Source organism: Natator depressus, chromosome 9, assembly GCF_965152275.1.
Source record: "Natator depressus isolate rNatDep1 chromosome 9, rNatDep2.hap1, whole genome shotgun sequence".
NCBI lineage: Eukaryota > Metazoa > Chordata > Testudines > Cheloniidae > Natator > Natator depressus.
In genome coordinates, this window is record NC_134242.1 from 18,790,541 (window position 1) to 18,805,700 (window position 15,160).

Here is a 15,160-nt window from a genome sequence, read left to right on the forward strand (position 1 = left end):
AAAAGGTTTAATAAATGCTATGTCATGCCTAGGCATTGGTAGAGAAAACATTCCTGTACAACATAAGTAATTCACTCCTTCCTAGTTCAAATGTACACCCTTCTTGTGTTACATTTGAGCCCAGTATACATACCTTAATATTGTGAGATTTGGAAGATAAATTTAACATTAGAAACAAGAAGAAAGATGCAACCACATATCTTCTAACTTTTTATATGTATTTTAATGCTTAGTTTATGTTTGTGTGTATATATTGGGAGGGAAGAACTAACAGCAGTGGCCAGAACCCAGGCGGTCACTGTGCAAGATTCCCATTCCATATGCCTCTGTCCTCAGTTGTAACTTGTTATTCCAGTTCTGGACTCTTGAATAGAGAATTCCAATTGTGATCAATTGTGGCAGACTCTGTGGTCATTTTAAAGTTGTGCATAAATGTAGAATGGGATAAGTACATCAAACTCATTCCCACTAAGTAGAATACATTCCTGGTTGACAAAGGTCAGAGCAGTAGTCTCCTGCATTACTTAGAATCCCCTCTAATAAACACTGAGGCTTGTGTATATCACTGAGGAAAAAATGATGTTAACAGTGAAAAGACAAAAAGAAAAGGAGTACTTGTGGCACCTTAGAGACAAACCAATTTATTTGAGCATAAGCTTTCGTGAGCTACAGCTCACTTCATCGGATGCATAAAGTGGAAAGTACAGTGAGGAGATTTTATATATACACAGACCATGAAAAAATATACATTGTAAGGAGAGTGATCACTTAAGATGAGCTATTACCAGCAGGAGAGTCGGTGGGGGGAGAGAAAACCTTTTGAAGTGATAATCAAGGTGGGCCATTTCCAGCACATTTCCAGGAGTTAACAAGAACATCTGAGGAATAGTGGCGGGGGGGAGGAATAAACGAGGGGAAATAGTTTCACTTAGTATAATGACTCAACCACTCCCAGTCTCTATTCAAGCCTAAGTTAATTGTATCCAATTTGCAAATTAATTCCAATTCATCAGTCTCTCGTTGGAGTCTGTTTTCAAAGTTTTTTTGTTGAAGGATAGTCACTCTGAGATCAGAAATCGAGTGACCAGAGAGGTTGAAGTGTTCTCCGACTGGTTTATGAATGTTATAATTCTTGACATCTGATTTGTGTCCATTTATTCTTTTACGTAGAGACTGTCCAGTTTGACCAATGTACATGGCAGAGGGGCACTGCTGGCACATGATGGCATATATCACATTGGTAGATGTGATTAGGCCCTATGATGTTGTCCCCTGAATAGATATGCAGGCATAGTTGGCAACGGGCTTTGTTACAAGGATAGGTTCCTGGGTTAGTGGTTCTGTTGTGTGGTGTGTGGTTGCTGGTGAGTATTTGCTTCAGGTTGGGGGACTGTCTGTAAGCAAGGATTCCCAAGATCTGTGAGAGTGATGAGTTGTCCTTCAGGATAGGTTGTAGATTCTTGATGATGCGTTGGAGAGGTATTAGTTGGGGGCTGAAGGTGACGGCTAGTGGCGTTCTGTTATTTTCTTTGTTGGGCCTGTCCTGTAGTAGGTGACTTCTGGGTACTCTTCTGGCTCTGTCAATCTGTTTCTTCACTTCCGCAGGTGGGTATTGTAGTTGTAAGAATGCTTGATAGAGATCTTGTAGGTGTTTGTCTCTGTCTGAGGGGTTGGAGCAAATGCGTTGTATCGTAGAGCTTGGCTGTAGACAATGGATCGTGTGGTGTGTCAGGGTGAAAGCTGGAGGCATGTAGGTAGGAATAGCAGTCAGTAGGTTCCCGGTATGGAGTGGTGTTTATGTGACCATCACTTATTAGCACTGTAGTGTCCAGGAAGTGGATCTCTTGTGTGGACTGGTCCAGGCTGAGGTTGATGGTGGGATGGAAATTGTTGAAATCATGGTGGAATTCCTCAAGGGCTTCTTTTCCATGGGTCCAGATGATGATGATGTCATCAATATAGTACAAGTAGAGTATGGGCATTAGGGGACGAGAGCTGAGGAAGCGTTGTTCTCAGCTCACGAAAGCTCGTGCTCAAATAAATTGGTTAGTCTCTAAGGTGCCACAAGTACTCCTTTTCTTTTTGCGAATACAGACTCACACAGCTACTACTCTGAAACCAGTGAAAAGACAAATTCACTGACAAAGCCAGAACAGAAGCATCAAAAATGTCATGGGGTTTAAACCTTGGGAGTGAGACAAGTGGTTTGGTTTCCTATTTATATCTAAGAAAGTTAGAATGTTCAGAAAATAATGTATCTATTTCTCAACCTGCTAGTACTACAAAAGCTACTATTGATATTAGAGACAGAAATCTAACTACTAGTTTGAAATAGCCCTGAAGGAATTTCACATGAAGTAAAGAATCAGCTACCTTTACTAACATACCTTATGAAGTGAGGAGCACTATTAATCTGAGTTAGTGAGTATTCTATGTAAGGGATACAAAATCAAACCATATAAGTATATGTTTCCTTTTCCATCAGATACCACTTCCCTACACCAAAAGCCTGATTATAATCTTTCCATTGATTTCAGTGTGCTTTGGATCAAGTTCAGACACAGTTCAGTTTGTCTGTATCAGACAAACTACATCATGACAGGAGAACTGAATAGAAAATCAACCAAAACCATAACCATTTTTATGACATTTAATACAAAAGGTTGTATATTTAACCATATATATTTGTTATTTCTAATGCATTCTGAAGGGCTTTAGAGTTTTCACTAAGGAAGGCAAAATGGCTGCCAGAGCTACCAGTTGTCTAGGTGACAGGATGCCTTTGTACACTTTCCTAATGACAGGTTCCCCATCCATTGTGCAACTCTGGACCACTCCCAACATAAGGGCATGCCTTGATGGCATGACTGATTCCTTTACGATCATCTCAATATATGCATCTGCATAGCTGTTTTAAGAAGAAAAGAATGATCAAAGAGAAGGAAAAAAATGAATATAAAATATATATAGAGAGAAGATAGATTTGAGATGTTATGGCTTTGTAGATAGCACCTAGAAAATAGATCAAAATAGATCAACATAGTAGTGATTGCCCAATAATATCTGTATCCTTCTTTCTCAGTATGAGCAGAGAGTTTTGTTTGCCAGCTGACAATCTGTCTGTTCCTCTTTTTTTTTTTATGGAACAAAGTGTTTAAAAAAGCTAAGAGAAGTTGCGATACACATGACAAGTGCTAAGACTCATAGCAAGTGTAACACGATGCAACAGCTGCCTTGCTTAGTCTGAATCTACAGCATATATCTTCAACCAGAACAATCTGCATAACACAAAGATACTAGGCGAGAAGCTAAAATACATGCTGCTAAGCCCTCCAAAGGAGGAAACATTCTAAATCCCAAGAGTAAAATGAATAGGGGATGTGTGCTTCACCTCCTGGTCCACCTAATATTCTGCTACACATAATGGCAAAGGTCCCAAAAGTTGTCAGCATCTGATGTGTGGAACGGTTCTCTTTTAGGACTGCACAAATACCACTGGCTGCTTACAATACCATAATAATTAACATTATAAAGCTGATTTCCACAATCTAAACCTGTTTGGGAACCATCTACCAGCAGTTGATCCAGTTCATTATTCGGCATATGCAATATAAGGGCCCAATCCAAAGTGCAATGAAGTCAAAACAAATATTCTAATTAACTTCAATGGACTTTGGATCAAGCCAGTGCTGTACAGTGTCAAGGGCCAACTGACCATTCCTCCTCCTCCAGTGAATGAACTGTTAAGAGAGGAAATCTATGCAAGGTAGAGTCAATAAAATTTAGAAGCAAAGGGTATCACTTGTGACTGCAACGGTGGTAGACAAAGTTTGAGTGGGTGCAAGTAACTCAGTAGCGTGGGGTAAGGGAGAAGGGGGAGATTAGTGGCTACTTAGGAATTCACAGTCATTTGGAATTTCATACAGAGAGAAAGCTGTTCCAAATAGAGATGGATGAACAGGTTTAACTAAAATAAGGACAACCTTCCAACTGGGAATCTTAAATAATTTTTAGAAGCCAGCTAGAAACAAACATTTGGAGGCCATACATAGATAACTATTTTCCTGCTTTGTATTTCTAGGTCCTTAAGGTATTTCCTGCCTGGATCAAAATGAGACATGATATAATTCCTATGAGGGAGCCTGTTATTGCTAAATGTCCAGCCTCATTTATAAAGAGGCCAGAATTATTTGGTTTGCTGCTTAGGCTGAATAAACCTTAACCCATGCTAAAATGGTTTTCTGGGAAGAATTTCTCAGGGTTAGGGACACATCAGGGAACTAAGCAGGGTCTTGACTCTACCTGGTTTACATGATAGCACAGAAAGTATGGGAAATTGGTTTGGTTTTGGAAACCAGTTTTTGTATGTTTATCCAGTTGACTAAAAATTACACTTTTGGTTGAAGGGCAGGACCCTGTAAGGTGCTGTGTGCCTCGTGCAAAGTATTGAATGCTGCTTATTCCTACTGAGGTCATTATCCTGAACATGCCCAACAAATTAAAGCATCAGGCTCTAACTGGAATCTATTGATGTATTTTAATTTTTCTTTAAAAACAGACAATTGTTTTTAATTAGAAGAATAATCTCTGACCAGGGGGCCAATTCTGCCATCCCGACTCAGGCAAAACTCCCATTAAGTACAGTGGAACTACTCACTTGAGGAAGAATTATTCACATGAGTAAAGGCTGCAGGACCAGGTCCATAACCCTGGATAATAGTTTAACTATTTAACAAATTACTGCATAGCTGTTGTGCTGGGTTTGCTTCTTCAAATTGATTTTCAGAGACAGAATAACTTTTATGTGCATTTTTTCAGGAACTGATTTTTGTTTTATTGGAAGTTTTACTTATTTAATAAATGAGGTTTGCATTTTTGGAAGACGGCACATCCATCTGACGCATCTCTCAGCTCCTTGCTGGTTGGAGATGGATAATAGAGCTGAGATTTTTTTAATATCTTGCCCAAAGGGCCAGATCCTCAATGGGTGCAAATCAGAGTAGTTCCACTGACTTCAGTGCAGATATGCTGATGTTCATTCACCAGCTGAGGATCTGACCCAAAAGTTTTTATGAGCTTTTGGAGACATCCCTTGTCCAACTGTCTTCTTTTTAAGTTTTCTCCACTTGAACAACAGAATAATAACTATAACACCTGAGAGTATACCAGGGGAAGTTTGTAATTACAACAGTGTGCTTGGGGGAAAAAAAGTCCAGATGATGTTTGTTTGAGTAAAGCACATGAAATGAAATCAGTGTGTAAATGGACCACAACATAAGTACTTTTAGAGCTGGGCCTTAGGGTTGTTAAAGTATTTTTCTGCAGTGAAGTTCACTTTTAAGCACCACTTTTGGGTAATGGGCTGTTTTTGCTTGCTTGCTTTGAATGCTCAAATTTTATGTAATCCAGGTGTTCCAATCATAATTTAAATCTTATTGCATATGTGATTAAAATATATTGTGGTTTTATACCTAACAAAATAATATTAACACATAAATAAAATGTTCCAGATAGCTGAGGGAAATAAAACTTTGCCATTCAAATTGATGGATACATTCAATGAGATAGATGCTGCAAATTATCATTAAATAGTTTGACTTTATTAAATATATTCTCTGCTCCTTGCAGATGGCACTGAATGTTCTAATTCCTCGCTGGGGAATGAATCAAATTGGCATCCAAGGTGTGTATGAAAGAAGGGCAAATATTTTTTGTTACCTGTATAGTTCAATAGTGACACCACAGCAATTAGATTGACATTGGTAGTAGTGAAATGCTGTAGTATCAGCATGAGTGCAGGATGATATACAATTATTGATGGACACTTATTACCATAATATGCCATCACCTAGGCCAATCAGAGTGCAAGATAATATATAATTATTGATACACAGCTGTAAAGTTATGTATTTCCCCCCCTCAGTTATGCATTTTCCTATGCCCATGAAATCATTAGGACTATTCCTATGAGCATTTTCATATTTGTTTACAGGACCAGGGAATTACATGTTGTTTTGTAAAAAATAAATTAGTTGTTATTGTAATAGGATTCTGTAAAGTGTTACCTTCTGTAGATAGTGTTGAATTTGGTAGAGGGCTGAGGCTTTTTTGCAAATGTTAGGGGGCTCACTCTCACGAGTCAGAAAATATTTTTCACAGAAATGATTGTGGGGAAAAAAAGGCCTATTTTTCACTGATATTTTCAAAAATTTCCAGCCAGCTCTAGTTCATGCCCATAGGTGCTGGAACTACAGATGCTGGGGGTGCAGCTGCATCCCCTGGCTTGAAGTGGTTTCCATTATATACAGGGTTTGCAGTTTGGGTCAATGGTTCTCAGCATCCCCACTATAAAAATTGTTGCAGCGGCCCTGTTTGTACCTTTTTATTTCTAACCACTTGAAAAGACTGTCACAGTGCAAGACAACTGCACCTGTATTCCTGTCCGTGGTCCAGCAAGGGTACCCATTCAAGACTCCTCAGCTGTCACCTTTCTTGGGGGTGACCCACCTCTCTCTCCCTTCTCATTGGATTTTTCCAGGCTGCACATTTCCCTGCCTACACTGTTGTATCCACAGGCCAGTGCCTGCACTTTGCTTTTTCTTCTAATGCTATGAACAGATGCAATTGCCCACAGTTATAAGTTTATATTTAAGGTTAAAGCATTACTGTTAAAATGTATTAAAGACTAAAAGAACCCATGTGCATGCTAATAAAGCTTTCCAGAGATCACCACAATCCCAACAAGGGCTCTGGAGTCAGTCCGTCAAACCCCACTAAGGCCATTCTACACTACAAAATTATGTCAACCGACGGTAAGTTATGTCGGCATATAGCCATCTCAGTTATTAAATCGCTTTTGTGTGTGCACACTTGGCTCCTTCTGTTGGACGTTTTTCTGTGGTTATGAGTTCATAACAGTCTTAGAGCTAGCATCCCCCATGAATAGCTCAGTCTTTCTTTTATACAGCTTGAGCCTTTGATCTTGAGACTCCTGGAACAGGTAATCAGAAGACAATGATCCCCTTCTCAAGGGGTTGCTTGAAAAGGCCGGGCTTTGCAAAACCAGAAGTGGGAAATTGTCATTCATCTCCCCTTAGAAATTCCCAAGGCAAACCACTTGACACTTTGTACCAAAAGTCCATTCTTTACTGGCACATTGCTCAATACAGTCCTTTCAAGTTCATAACACTTCACAGGGTTCACATCAGACATCACCTCAAGAAAGGCTACGTACAATTACATCCCGTAGTAATACATAACCTTTGCATTAATACAATAGTCTCCAAAGCTACTTAAACTTAATTCAGTAAGGTTTTCCAGGGATATTGCAGGAAATTGCCACATCTGTCACAATGACATACTTGAATATCAATATTTGAATTTGAAATTCCAGTCTTTGGGGCATCTAATTGAATCTACTACAATCACTGATCACTGCTTTTTCCAATAAATTAAAAAGAAAAATATAGGGTATAATAAGTATATCCTTTTGAGTTGTGTAGAATGTCCATGGATGAAATGAAAGATGTTTAAACTGGAAAATCAAATCATGGCTTTATATTTTCTCAGTATCATATTTATGAGTTAATTTTCAGTATAGTGCAGTGGAATTTAGCTGCATAAGTTCCATTAACATGAAAGAGAGCTAAATGGCAAATCCCCTTTCACTATGCTTAAAATATATACCTTTTTATTGAGTTCTGCATTTTCATTCTCTTAAGTAGGCTCTAGGGTATAGTGAGTCCTTATAGTTAATTATAAGTATATATTTGCCAAAAATGTCTCTACTGAGATGAGGTTCTTTCTATCTCTAATTCTATCAACCTATTTCTTTATTGTGGTTCATGGTTTCCAAATACGATGTTTATCTGAGAGGAATTTTTGAATTCCATCAGTTGTATTAGTTTATGGCCCATTTTTAAAGTGAATAAATACATCTGCATTGAAGCATAGTAGATAAGAGCCCTTAGCAGCTATGTTATTTGTGTCCTGTTGTTGCTTAGTTTGCCCCTGTGTCATGGAATATTTTTGCCTTTTCTGCCTCCTGATTTTTCTCTTTCTAAATAGGATCTTACTGATATATAAATAGTGGATGACAACAAATGCTCGTGAAGATGATTCCGAATACAGAAAACAATCATCATCACAGCTGGCACTTCTCTCGCACTTTTTTCAGCGGAAAGTATATTCATTTGCAATGTGATCAATGAGGCAGCAGCATGCAGTGAGATAACCCCAGACGCCATAGAAGCTGAAAGATGAGGCTGAATGTGTGGCTCTTACTATCTCACTTAACAAACTTCCACACTTGTGAGATCCATATGTGTATAACGTACTTATCCCATTGCAGAAGGAAAAAGAAACACGTTATGCACAAGGAACAAAAAACAATTGGGAAGATGCTGTCTAAGGTCAAAGTTAGGTTAACTTCCAAACCTGGTGGTTGGTTATTTATTTATTTTGCTCACTGTTTGGTTCTGTATTCATGTTTGTCGGTAGCATATAAGGAACTGAGTGATCTAGCTTTGTCTTTAGACCAGTATTTGAAGTGATGTTTAACAAGGAAATCAAGTGTTGGGAGAGCACAAGTGAGGAACTTTTAGTCACTCACAGTCAAGTTATTTTTAAGCCCTTTGATTTCCTTAAATACTTATAAAAAAACATGCACTTAAGAAAATAATTAAGCTTTTTTTCTCGTTCAAGTCCTGCAGGAAAAAGTATAACATGACAGTGACTAGATTGTGCTCTCATTAAATGATTGTTGTTGGGCCAGATTCTTTAAGAGTTAATCCAGAAGACATCTGCACATGCAGAGTATTGCTTACTATTCTTTGTCTCTTCAAGTTCATTATTAATAAATCACTGTGTTGCCACAAATGTCTCTCAGTTCTCCTTGTGTCTGCCTGCATCACAACATTACAATCATTAGGATAAACTGACATGTTTGTGATGGGACACTCATGTTAATTTATGATCATCTGGATTAAGATAATGAATACTGTGGGCCAAATTTGACCCTTGGTTATACCTATACTATCCCAAGGACTGCAGTAGGGAGGCTCAGGGATAGATGAAGGTAAAATGTGGTCCTTCTGCAATGAAATATTTTATAAACCTGCAGATGCACAGAAGAATATGATGGCCTGAACATGAATTTACAGTAAGGGAGATGAGATGTCACTTGAATGTTGAAATGTGTACCTGTGCATACTAAATAAATGTGAATGCTAAACTATTTAGGTACACAATCTGAATGCATAAATAAGTATTAATATTTGATATGCAAGAAGAGTGTTTGTCAACAGAGGAAGGTTTATTTAGAGATGCAATATAAATATGCAGGAGGTAAACTTTAGACCTATACTAAACTCTATAGTTCAGCATTTTTTTTTGCAGTTGTTGAAAAAAAGGGATTACTTGCAATGTGAGCAGTGAGACACCAGAACCCAGTGAGATAGCCCCAGACTTTGTAGAAGTTGAAAGACGAGGCTAAATATGTGGTTCTTATTAGCCCACTTAACATACTCCAGCAAAAGATCATCTCCTGAAGTAACTCACTTAGGAGGGACTCTGGTGAAGGAAATTGCTGCTTGGATGCATCCACATCATCCTGTTTGGTGGAGAGAAGAAAGGGAGATGTTTTTCCAACTCCAGAAAAGTCCACGGAGCCTGATTTGAAAGCCAGTAGATTCCGCAGAATATATATAGATTCACAATAGGCCAGATCATCCACACACATGCCCATTACACCAATAACTCTGTTCCCCCACAGCATTTCTCCTTGCTCCCAAGCAGTACATGAACCCCAGGAGTCATACGACAAAGAACTCCCCCTGACATTTGCTTCCTACAGAATCACCAAGAGAAAGCTCAGGAAAAAAAAGATCCCAGGGCTGCTCACCCCTGGCAAATCTGATTTCCACCCCCTTCCCCAACATGTGGTCTAGATCAAGGAAGATTGTCCCCCTGAGAGTCACGCCTGGAGGGGCCCTCCATGTGCACCACTCTCTTCTCCCATGAATAAGGGGGGCTCAGTGGCCCCTGTGGCACCCTCTGGGCCTAAATTAGAGCCAAACACAATTCCCAGTCTCTCATGGTAGTGATCAGTGGGAAATGTGGATGCAGCTGGAAGGTGACAGAATTGAAACTATTTACTAAACTGACACAGAAAGGTTTAACATGTCCTGCCCTTTTTGTACTTCTTTCAGCTTGTATGCTTGGATGCTGTGTAATTTATTTAGAGATGGACCCTGGATCCAAAATTGGGAACATATGTAATGTTCTCATTAACATACATAATTACTGCATTTCCATGTGGTGGCACACTTGAGCCCATGTGCCCCCTACATTGATCACTGGATAAGGCTGAAATTGTCAATGAGAAAGAAATCCCACACTCACAACTCAGGAGAAATCCATCCTGGTGTCTTGATAGCCAGTGCTATGAATTTCCCATGGAGGGCATGGAGGTTAGGACCAAGAAGGAAATGGTTTTTAGTTTCAGCCCACTGGAATCAGTGCGATTTTTGCCAGTGATCATAATGGGAGCAAGATCAACACTTTTATTTTGTAAATAAATCTGGAGTAATGTCATTGACTTCCGTGTTGTCACCCTAGAATAGCAGAATCTTTTTTTTTTCTCTCTTTATCTCTTTCTTTCTTTCACTGTAGTGAATAAGCATGGCAAAAGGATCTCACAGACAGAGCAGATGTAGGGGAAAAGTCATGAATTATAGGACCCAGTTTTTTAAACCCTTACTCCTTTGCCCCATGGAACCTCACTATGGGTGTGAGTATGAGTTACATAGCCTATGGCTCACACCCCTTTTTCGCCAAGGTTGGGGGAAGGGAGAACTACAGCGCAAGTCACATCTTGTATGATATCACAACTGACTTCCTTCCAAGATCTTCACGATGTCTTCCAGGAAAGAGAGGAAAGTGAAGATCTGATCTTTCTCATTTTTTTTAAAGGAATAATAAAGCCTGTTTAAAATAAAATAAAATACATTTCCACCTGAAGATACCATTTATACATTAGTCAGAAGTATTAAAAGACAAACAAAATTATTTTGTTTGCTCTATGATCACTTTTAACTCGCAAACTGTACTCCAGGACTTCTGCTGCTGTCATTAGTGACACTGGTGAACAAACAAGGATAAAAAGAAAATTGGTAATTTCCTATTCTGCTATAAATAGAAGTACAGAACTATTTGCTAACTGGCAAGGAGAAACATGGTATTAGTTAAGACACTGCACTAATAGACTTCTTCAAGTTTCAGACAATGGAAGTACAAAGTACAAAGCATAAAATATTATTGCTCTGAACTGTGCATCATCATTTACTTTTAGTTTGTGCTTATTTATATTTGTAAGTCTGACATTGCTAAAGATGTTGCAGAACACTTCTTTTCCCTATTCAAATACGTGTCCATTTGGTCCTAGAGCTTTATTATACTCTTGGAAAAGAAAGATCAGTTTGTAAAACCTCCATAGCAAGCTGTGCATATCTTTATAGCAATTGTGCTAGTTCTCTCAATCATTCTCGACACCTACTTCTTTCCTTCGGTCATCATAAAAATGCTGCATCCAACAAGAGGTAATTCTCTATTACACATTGTCTTGACAGATAAAGAGGAACTGATCATAGAACTAACAATTAATAGTAGTTTAGGTACAAATGATCATCTCCTGATCACATTTGCAATGTGCAAACAGAATAAAGTCCAGACCATATATACATACATACATACACACACACACACATGCATACTTGGTGCTTTAAAAGGGCCAGTTTCACAAAGCTGAAAACAATTCTCAACCAAATCTGCTGAAAGAAAGAATTATAGTTAGAAAAATGTGAATGATAAGTGGAAATTGTTTAAGAACACTTTACAAGATGCCCAGAAATCCATGATCCCAAGGTCAAGGAAGAAGGTCATATTGGCTAAAAAAAACCCCAATCTGGTTTAGTGAAGGCATCTATTGTGTAGGTGGGTGGGTGGGCGTGTAATAAATCAACAGCAAGAAATGGTAATGAATATAAATAAGAAACTAAGAATTTTAGAAAATTGATAGGGGAAGCCAAGGGACACAAGGAGAAATCTATGGAAAGCACTGCTAAGGACAATAAGGAATTTTTAAAAGTATATTAGAAACAAAATAAAACTTAACAATGATTTTGGTCCATTACTAGATGGAAATCATAGAATTATCAATAATAATACAGAAAAGGCAGAAGTGTTCAATATATAGTTCTGTTCTGTATTTGTGGGGAAAAAACAGATGATGTAGTCATTCTTATATGACAATGATAACATTCTTTCCATTCCATTAGTACCTCAGCAGGATATAAAAGAGCATCTGCTAAAGTTAGACATTTTTTAATTGAGCTAATCCAGATAATTTGCATACAAGAGTTTCAAAAGAGCAGGCTAGGAACATACTGGAGCATTAATGTTATTTTCAATAAGTCTTGAAACACAGGGGAATTTCCAAAAGGTTGGGGGGGAGGGGCGCGGAGAAAGCTAATATTGTGATATCTTTTTTTTATGAGATTAGAAGTTTGGCTGCTAAAAGTAATGGTATTGAAGCAATATACTTAGACTTCTGTAAGTTGTTTGACTTGGTACTACATGATCTTTTGATTAAAAAACTAGAATGATATAAAAATAATATAGCACTCAATGAATGGATTAAAAACTGGATAACTGATAAGTCTGAAAATATAATTTTAAATGGAGACTCTTCATCAAGTAGATGTAGTTCTAGTGTCGTCCTCAGGGATAGGTAATCAACTACTGAACATTTTTATCAAAGACATACAGGAAAAGATAAAATCATCACCGTTAAATTTTGCAGATGACACAAAATTTGGGGGAGTGATAAATAATGAAAAGCACAGGTCACTGACTCAGAGTGTTCTGGAGTACTCAATAAGCTGGGCAGAAGTAAACAATATGCATTTTAATGTGGCTAAATGTACATGTGAACAGCTAGGAACAAGAAGTGTAGGCCAAACTTACAGGACTGGGGACTCTATCCTGGGAAGCAGTGAATCTGAAAAAGATCTGGAGGTCATGGTGAGTAATCTGCTGAATATGAGCTCCCAGTGAGATACTGAGACCATATGGTTTAATGCTATCCTTGGATGCATAAACAGAGCAATCTAGAGCAAAAATAGAGAGGTTATTCTACCACTGTATTTGACACTGGTATGCCCACTGCTGGAATACTATGTCCAGTTCTCAATTCAATGAGAACGTTGTTAAATTGGAGAGGGTTCTGAGAAGATCCATGAGAATGATTAAAGGATAGAAACCCTGCCTCATAATGGTAGACTCAAGAAGTTCAATCTATTTAGCTTAATAAAGATAAGGTTAAGGAGTGACTTGATTACAATTGAGAAGCACCTACATGGTGAAAAAATATTTGATAATGAATTCTTCAGTCTAGGAGAGAAAGGTGTAACATGATCCACTGGTTGAAAGTTGCACCTAGACACATTCAGATTGGAAATAAAGTAAATTTTTAACAGTGAGAGTAATTAGCCACTGGAACAATTTCTCAAGGATCATGGTGGACTCCCCATCACTGGCAATTTTTAAATCAAGATTGGATTTTTTTTTTGAATGATATATTCTTGGAATTATTTTGTGGATATTCTATGGCCTGAATTAGACTAGATGATCACAACCATCCTTTCTGGCCTTGGAATCTATGAGTCTATGAATAACAGGAGGATGATCTTCAAAGGGCACATCCACTTGTGTCTTCTATGACTCTATAATGTTATTAATTATAGACCTTTGTTGGAGGAATGGAGCATTAATCCGAAGAGGAAATTTTGCGGAGGAGAGTAATCCCATGAAGGGGGATAGTGTCCTCAAACATATCTGGAAAGGATATAAAACTAAAACAGAAAAGAAAAAGCTACCAGCAAAGGGTAAATGTCAACCAGGAAATTGGTCAACTGACAGAAAGCTCCATGGGGGACGGTGGGACATGTGTTTTAAGATTCAAACCTTCTTTCCTTAAGAGGCATTCCTTTGATTCTCCTTCACTGTCCTACACTGACTTTAAAGCCTACAATATAGTTCCTAGTAATTTCCCAGCAAAATAAGTGCTTGATATATATTTGTATTCATTCATCATGAATACAAATATATATTTGTTTGATCAAAATAGTGACAGTGTATTTGAAGCATCAGTTCTATCAGAAGATTTTTAAAATATTAATCTTTTATTTTCCTTGATCATTCAGCACAAATTAATTTCAATTCTTAAATGTCTAAGTATTATATTTCTATTAACAGCCAATACATTGTAGTAACACTAACAATCCATTTTAAAAATCAGTCAAATTAATAACTAATTTAATCTCTCTGGATAGACTTGGAAGACAAAATCATGCAATATTTATTAACTGACCTTTAGGGGCAAACTGAGCAAACAAAGATTTTTGTCACATTTAAGAAGAAACATAATGTATAAACAGCCATAGCAAAGTTCAAAATATCATGTAATTTATCCTCCATCAGATGTCAGAAATTTATAATTTTAAAATGCATGAAGAAAATATTAATCAGGAGTAGGATACAGCTGGCCATGCTCTGTATCTGGACTGCAACTTGAAATGGATTGATATTAGTAGTCACCTAGGTGCCCAAAACATGCACCATTTTGGCAATTGACCATAATGTGATAGATGTGACAATTTAAAGAACTATATATTTTGGAAGATGAAAAACATGATATGCTGTCAGCCATTCAATATGTCCTGGGCCAAATTTCAAAAATTCACATGCAAACTTAAGGGGAAAATCTGGCTACACCTTAATAGTGTTTCACACTTTAAAAGACATGATCAAAAGGCTTTCATTTTGTCAGAAGGAAAACTCATTGAAACACCAGGAGCACACTTCTGAGGGTGACCATAGAGGGGATGTTGATCGATATCCTTCCAAATGGAGAAGAAATGTGTTTACGGTTACCTATATATCATGCTGATTTCTCTACATAATTTAGTAAGCAAATGTGTTCCTGCTGCTTCTATTTGGTTAGCTTTTCTAATACACCAATTTGCATGACATTCATCACAAGGACTTTTCACTAAAGTTTTGTTCCTAAATTGTCTACAAGATTTTTGAAGATCTCTTTTTT

General features: G+C 37.7%; 1 long non-coding RNA gene across 1 annotated transcript in view; it reads left to right on the forward strand.

Moving 5' to 3' along the window:
• The window catches only part of LOC141993388 (uncharacterized), a 32,994-nt gene extending 24,136 nt beyond the window's left edge, over positions 1-8,858 (forward strand). Inside the window, exons 4-5 of the long non-coding RNA XR_012640838.1 lie at positions 5,629-5,683; positions 8,068-8,858. This is a non-coding gene — a long non-coding RNA (uncharacterized LOC141993388). The remainder of the gene's footprint in view (positions 1-5,628; positions 5,684-8,067) is intronic.
• Positions 8,859-15,160: the final 6,302 nt, after the last annotated feature.